Source organism: Euprymna scolopes, chromosome 17 (assembly GCF_053919585.1).
Source record: "Euprymna scolopes isolate OS-2025 chromosome 17, ASM5391958v1, whole genome shotgun sequence".
NCBI classification, from domain to species: domain Eukaryota; kingdom Metazoa; phylum Mollusca; class Cephalopoda; order Sepiida; family Sepiolidae; genus Euprymna; species Euprymna scolopes.
Window position 1 is genome coordinate 38,391,926 of NC_136498.1, and position 8,302 is coordinate 38,400,227.

At 32.7% G+C, this 8,302-nt stretch overlaps 1 pseudogene; it reads left to right on the forward strand.

Annotated features, from left to right (window-relative positions):
- The first annotated feature begins 3,379 nt into the window (after positions 1-3,379).
- On the forward strand, positions 3,380-3,496 carry LOC145297229 (U2 spliceosomal RNA; annotated as a pseudogene).
- The last annotated feature ends 4,806 nt before the right edge of the window (positions 3,497-8,302 follow it).

Sequence of the window (8,302 nt, forward strand, 5' to 3'; positions counted from 1 at the left end):
TCGAAGATATGACATACACTGCTGAGCAAAGATATAAGACCAAATATCTTTTTTAAATATTTTTTAATGATGGATTTTACACTCTTCTGACTTAAGGTTTCCAATGCTACAATCTAAAAGGTCTTGGCAACAAAAAGCTACATTCCAAAGATATATCTTTAAAATTTACATTTTTATTGAATAAGACTTCTTACACATGATCATAATTATAAACCGGAAACAAAAGTTCTATTAAATTGGGCAAAAAGTGTATAAAAAGTATAGGAACACATTCAACAATCAAGTTTTATAATGAGTTCTACCTCCACTGCTTTTGATGGTATCAAAAATATTTGGGGCATAGTAGAAATAAAGTGTTTCCATTAAGGTGGAGGTGATCTTCCTCGAGTAAATTTTTGTTGAATATTGTTTGCCTTTTCGATAAACTTCTCTTGTCACCCATCCCTAAACATTTTCAATTGGGTTAATGTCCGGTGAGCATGCAGGATGTCCTCCATTTTGTTGTGGAGAGCTGAAACTCCGTCTTGCAGTGTAGTTCACACAAATGTTTGGAGATGGATGACAAGTCAGGTTTTTCGAAAAGGCAATCAATATTCAACAAAAAATGAACTTCGTGAAGCCATCTTCCAAAATTATATAGAACCCCCGTACCTTTATGGAGACCCTTTATTTCTAGCATGCCCAAAGAATTTTTAGACCATCAAAAGCAGTGGTGGGGGAACTGATCATTAACTTTGGTTGTTTTAATGTTTCATACACGTTTGTACAATTTAATAGAATTTTTGTTTCTAGTCTTATAATTTTGATCATGTGTAAAAATCTTAATTTAAAAAATATGTAAAGTTTAAAAATAAATCATTGGAATGCAGTTTTTTGTTTACATAATCTTTTAGATTGTAGCATTAGTAACCTTAAGTCGGAAGAGTTTAAAATCCATCCTTAAAACAATTAACATTTTTAAGTGGTCTTCAATTTTTGATAAGCAGTGTATATAAATGTTGAGTTTATAAAAGTAACACACTATAAATAAAATAAAGTATTAAGTAAGAATGTCCTGTAAAATGCGTCAGCGTCCTCTCCCCCATGTAGAAATGAAGAGAATTAATTTGGAATGGTTCAAAATAATAGTTTCTAACGTCTGTTTTGCTAATATTTATCATGAGTAATGTTTTGGTGTGCGTATTTTATCCGTGATGCTGTCACTAGGATAAGTTTTAACACTTTTTTAAATTATTTCGAGGTTGCACTATGACACAAAAATAATATGGAGATGTATGACACCACATTCATACACAGACTAAACATATTGCTTATCTGAAGAATCTACGAATATATATTTTTAAAACGTTTCTTGCAATAAAACGTAAATAAGATTCTCTCAACTATTTACATAGACACTTCAAGCATTGACTAGTTTTTCCCCATCTTTTCATCATCATCATCATCATCATCATCATCATCTTCTTCTTCTTCTTCTTCTTCTTATTATTATTATTATTATTATTATTATTATTATTATTATTATTAGATAAACTGGCTAGGAAAAAATGCATGGAAGCTTCTTCCAGGATATAGCAGAAGTGGCTGATGAAGGATCATGGCTGGATATCTGGCTAAGAGTACTAAATCTGTTGTGTGTGTGTACTGTAGCACAAGAGCAGCCATTAGGAAAAGACAACAAATGCAGGTTCTGCCACACAGAAGTAGAGAGTGTGAGCCACCTGATTTCTAGCTGTAAGGTTCTGCTAGGGGACGGCTACTATACAATGCGACACAATGAAGTATGCAAATATCTCCACTGGACGATCTGCAATAAGTTAAATATCGAATGCAGTAAGAAGTTATGGGAACATATACCCGAAAGAACAGTCGGTAACAAGTCATATACCATCCACTATGACTATGTAATCCCTACAGCCACATACCTAGAAAACGGAGCTATAAAACCCGACATTTTAATATGGGACAAGAAGGAGAAGGAAGCAACCTTGGTGGAAGTTAGTGTCCCGAATGATGCTGGGTTAAACAGAGCTGAGAGGGAAAAGATTACTAAATACCAGGGTCTTATGTATGACATGAAAAGAAACTGGAACCTTAAGAAGATCTCTATCATCCCAGTAATTATAGGAGCAACCGGACTTATGAAAAAGAATTTTACAAGCTATCTTACAAATATAACAGGTAAACCAAGTGCAAAGGAGATTCAAACAATTGCACTTAAAGGGACGATTAGAATCTTAAAAAGATCTCTCGGTTGGAGTGTCTAAAATAGCAGGTGTATGTTTGGCATCTGGTAGGATGCCACATCCCTGGCTTAAATAAAATGATAAGAAAAATGAAAAAATAGAGAGACACCGGATTGCTCAAAAGAAGTGGTCATAGGAGAGGAAGTTCCTGCAGAATATCGGATTTGGTGTAAGACCTCGAAGTCAATTGCGGACCTTGCCGCAGGGTATAGTGGATTAGCCCAGAGAGAGTACCGCAAATATATGATCGCATGCCACTCCGGATACATTAGGAGATGTGTAAGAAGGTTGGGGTGAACTGTGCTGGAAAATTGTTTAGAGAGGTGGCTTATAAGGAGAGAACTAGTGAAGATGGAAATGTCGAGGTATAGTTGGACAAAAGTGTAATAACGATCAATCAATTGGAAACTAATCGTCCGGATTTCGTCGTCATTGACAAGGTCTCAAAAGACTGTAGGATGATAGATTCTCAGTACCCTGGAAGAGAAATATAGGAAGGAAGGACAAAGAGTAGTGGGGGAATTATGCTCCGTTGGCCTTGGAGATAAGGCTTACACACGGGGTTAAATCATAAACAATCCCGATCGTAGTAGGTACGCTAGAAGTAGTATCGTCGTCTGGAAGGACTATAGAAACCTCTACGAATCCTTGATGTTGTAGGCGGCCTTCAGACTTCTGCTATTGTAGGTACCACCAACACTATTAGCTTTAAAGCACCTGGTTTGGATTCTGGATTGAAAGTAATCCTTTGGAAATTAGGTTCATCCCTTTCCAGGGAGGACTTGATAAACGAAATCAGAATTATTATTATTATTATTATTATTATTATTATTATTATTATTATTATTATTATTATTATTATTATTATTATTATCATAATCATCATCATCATCATCATTATTATTATTATTATTATTATATTATTATTATTATTATTAATGTTATTATTATTATTGTTGTTGTTGTTATTGTTGTTGTTGTTATTATTATTATTATTATTATTATTATTATTATTATTATTATTATTATTATTATTATTATTATTAATTTATTCCGTCCGTTATCATGCTGTGCATTTAAAAAAAAAAAAAAAAGAATTGGTGTCGCTGTTGAGGCAAAGCTAATAAAATGATTCATCTTTCTTGGCCTTTTGGCGAAGATCAAAGTGTAGTATCTGTTCCTTAGGTGCTACATTTTAATTTCTTCTCTCTCAAGAGAAGAGACATCCTTTACGACTAAGAACAATTTTTCTCCGCGTTAAAAAAACGACCCTGGTGTGTAAATCAGTCCCGTGGTGAGGCATTGTGAATAGGTACTATGTTTAATGTAACAAAGTTTTTATATTAAAAAATTAACTGGAAAAAGTTATTCCTGATTTTATTGCTTGGAAATGTCATTTCTGATTAATTATAAAATGCCCTGGAAAATGTCCGTTCTGATTATTTTTGTTTCTACTTGCCTCCCACAAGGGCGGAATTGGACATGAAATAGGTTAAAATTTAGGGGGAAACCAGCTCCCCAAAAGGGGCTCTCTGCTCAATAAAAAAAAAAGAATTGTATCAGTAATGAAGGATTTCTCCTCCATTAACCAAGACCAAAAAAGTGTGGATTTATGTCACTGAAATGCTGAAACTGATACTACACACAGAAATTCATGTTGAAGCAATGGTTGCCTAATCTATAACCGTGTTAATATTTTTATGTATTACTTTCGAAAAGCAGCTGGAACAGTTTATGATTTAAACATTACTTTATTTCAAGTATATTTTTAGCAGGTGGTTACGGAATATGAATTCATTCCCGGAAATTACTCAAACCGTTTACGATTTAAACATTACTTTATTTCATGTATATTTTTAACAGCGGAGTGGGGATATCAAATCATTCCTGCAATTGGGTGAAACCGTTTACGCCTTACACATTGCTTTATTTAATGCACATTTTAACATTAGAGTGGGAAATATGATGTCGGTTCTGGAAATGGCTGCAACCATTTACGTTTTGGCGATTACTTTATTTAATGTATATTTTTAACAGTAGGATGGAAGATAAGAAGTCAGTCCCGGAAATGACTTGAAAAGTTTACGATTTAGACATTAATTTATTTCATGTATATTTTCAATAGTGGGGTGGGGATTATAAGTCAGTTCCAGAAATGGGTGAAACAGTTTACTATTTTGACATTACATCATTCCATGTATATTTTTAGCAGTGGGTTTGGGATATAAAGTCGGTCCCGGAAATGGCTGAAACAGTTTACTATTTATAATTACATAATTCCATGTATATTTTTAGCAGTTGGTTGAGGATATAAAGTCAGTCCCGGAAATGACTGAAACAGTTTACGATTAAAACATTACTTTATTTAATGTATATTTTCAACAGTGGGGTGGCGGACATGAAGTCAGTCCAGGAATTAATTAACACTACCAGGATTTTCACATAGGATTACCAAATAAAGTGTTATATGTAAAAATGTGCACTACAAGTTAAAACATGGCAAACTGGACACAACAGAAGGCATAGAACCACCATAAAAACGGATATGAGGCCCCCAATGGAGCAATCCTCCCTATTTATTCTTGGGAGTTGTGGAAGCAGAAACCAACAAAGTACAGAAATGAAGTGGATAATTGGAAAAGAATACCTAAGAAGAAAAAAAAAACTCTGAGAAACTAAATTATATAGCAGAAACTTAAACAAAAGGTATAAATACATGGGCAGTGTCACCAGTTAATATACACAATACCGTTCATAGGGTGGAACAAAAAAGAACCGAGACAGCACCAGCTAAATACAAGGAACCACATGACCATGCCCAATGAACTACACCCAGATGGCGATGTTGACCGACTCTACGTGAAAAGGAAAGAAGACGTGTGGCAACCAACCGTAACAGTAGACTGTGTGCATGACAAATCCACACACACACACACACACACACACACACACACACACACACACACACACACACACACACACACACACAGGATTTCTAAAATACATAACGCACAACACGTATACAATAATCATGACAGCGAGAGACACTGAAAAGGTCGACGAAACAAAAATCGAGAGATAAAGGATAAGAAGAAAAGAAAATGAGAAGAAAAACAACCTCATGGAAGATTCATAAGAATGACAAAAGGTTAGAATAGCGAAAACACTTAGCCATTGATACAAAAATGCCACATAAGCCGAGAAACTAACCGCGGCACAAAATAACTCGATAAGAACCTGCCACATCAAAGCAAATATCAACAAAACACAAGAAAGCAGTAAATGCAGATTCTATGGACAACGAGATGAAACGATGAATCATATAGTAATTAATGCATCAAACTGGCCCAAAAGGAATACTTGAAGATACACGGCCACGTGGGAAGGAAAGTAGATTGACAATTATAGAATCAACGTTATCTCGAACGCACAAAGTTATGTTACAAACATTAGCTGAAAACAAGTACTTGGTTACGGTAATCACAAAATAATATGGGATAGAGGTATACAAACTGGTAAACACATACAAGCAAGAAGACCGGATGTCGTAATTAACAAAAACAAAGTCTTGTCAAATCGTAGACTTTGCTGTTCGAGCGGACTACAGTACGATTATTAAAGAAATAATTAAACGGAGCAAATACACAGGGCGAGCCAGAAAGCTGAAAGCGAAATGGATGATGAAGAAAATCAAAATAATATCAATAATAGCAGGAGCACTAGAAACAAGGCCAACACACTTTGAAAAATGGCTGGGAGCAATGAGAATCAGCGGAATGACTAGAAACATACACCATATAACAATAATAAAAACGGTGAAGTATTAAGGAAAACACTGGAATATGGAGATTACACACATGAGCCACAATATATATATATATATATATATATATATATATATATATATATATATATATATGTATATATATATATAGATATAGATATAGATATATGGAAATATGTAGGTGGCTTAATTATATAAATAAAGTTATGTATATGTATATATGTGGGTGTGCGTGTGTGTGTAGGTTTATACAACCAGACAGGGTTGAATCAAGACCGTCTTAAAAAGACAAGATGGCCGGTGGGCAAAAATAATTTAATCTGCTGACGTCATCACGGGTAGTCCCTTTACCGGTGTCAAGCATTGCTTGACTCAAGCAACCAACTGTTGTCACCGGTAGATATCGTAACGTATTATAATATTTCTTTTTTTATTAAAATGCCTTCACGGTGCATCGTTCCGAATTGCAGAGGAAATTATCGTAAAGGACCGAAAGTTACAGTATTTTCATTTCCGAAAAATAAAGAATTATCTTGTCTATGGATTAATGCAGTAAATGAAAAGATTTTACACCATCTCCATTCAGCAAAGTAAGTTTTAACGTGCCCCCTGTATTTAACACGATGTAACTATAATTTAATTCAAGATTATCATCCTAAGTTTTTTACCATTCAAAAGAAGAAGCTTCAAATAAAATTGCTAATATGAAAAAAAATTTGTTACAGCATACAAAACTAAGGAAAATGCGAGACATACCACGTTCTTTTGAAGAGACGATTTTTTTTAAGCTGTTGACACACGTTTTAAAATTCTAGCAAAAATTAATTTTCCTGAAATTTTTCAATATTTAAAAATAAATTATGCCGGCTGATAAAATTTTACAACTGTTTTTAAAGCTAGAAAGATAAAATTTAAAAAATACTTATATATATATATATATATATATATATATATATATATATATATATATATATATATATATATATATATATATATATATATATATATATATATATATATATATAATATGAAACTAAACTATAAAAAAAACCCGCGTTCACTCGTGGTGTTACAATTTATATTATTAACGTATTTTAACAAACTGAAAATATGGATATAAAAAAATGATTTTGCATGTTATTTTTGTTATGTGGTGAAATAATCTTAAATAAGAAACATGATTTTTTCTTTAGGTTAATTATTTTTTTTACTGAGCAATACTTCATGAATTTATTAATGTTTTTAAAAAATGGTTAAATATGAAGAATAACTCCACCTTCGAGAATTTCTTTAAAATTACCACTTTTATAAGTTTTCGGGTGCGCTGAAAACGCAAATAACATTTAAAATTAAGGCAAACGAGTATTTTCTAATATATTTTTAAAAAGAAAAAAACTACTTGTTTCCTGGAATTTTAAAGGATTTTCCGAGGGTAAATAGTGGCCACAAAGTGGATGGTCAGTTTACGTTCAATTATTATAGAAAAGTGATCCCCCACTTTTTTTTAACTAACATTTCTTGGAAACTACTAGTTTGCCTTAATTTTAAATGTTATTTTCGTTTACAGCGACCTCAAAAATCTATAAAATTAGGAATTATAAAGGAATTTTCCAAGGTGAAGTAATTCTTCATATTTACCAAAAACTGTTAATGACTATTTTAGTCAACAACAACAAAAAAAAGTTCATTAATAATTATTTTTCTATCTTATCGTTTTTTTGTCATGTAATTTTGGGTTTGTATTACTGTACACATAGATTCGAAAAAGTTGTCAAAAAACAAATATATAACAAATAAATGTTATCAAAGGCAAGATAAGTTACTTTTCTACCAAACTGGATATATTTTTTGTGTTTTAATTCAATGTAACATGTTTATTCAGCTCGAAAAACATGCAGTGTTTACCGATGTATTGGTCAATTCAAAATGGCGGCCGACTCTCTCTTAAACACGGTAAGTTCGAGAAAAGATGTTATAAATAATAAACTAGACAACATACTATTAAAAACACACCGAATATATGTCAACCTATGTCACGGTAATATATATTGAGCGAATTTCTAACAGTATTTTGTCTAGTTTATTATTTATAACACCTTTTCCCGAACTTGCCGTGCTTAAGAGTCGGCCGCCATTTTGAATTTTCCAATACATCGGTAAACACTGCATGTTTTTCGAGCTGAATAAACATGTTACACTGAATAAAAACACCAAAATTATATCCAGTTTGGTAGAAAAGTAACTTATCTTGCCTTTGATAACATTTATTTGT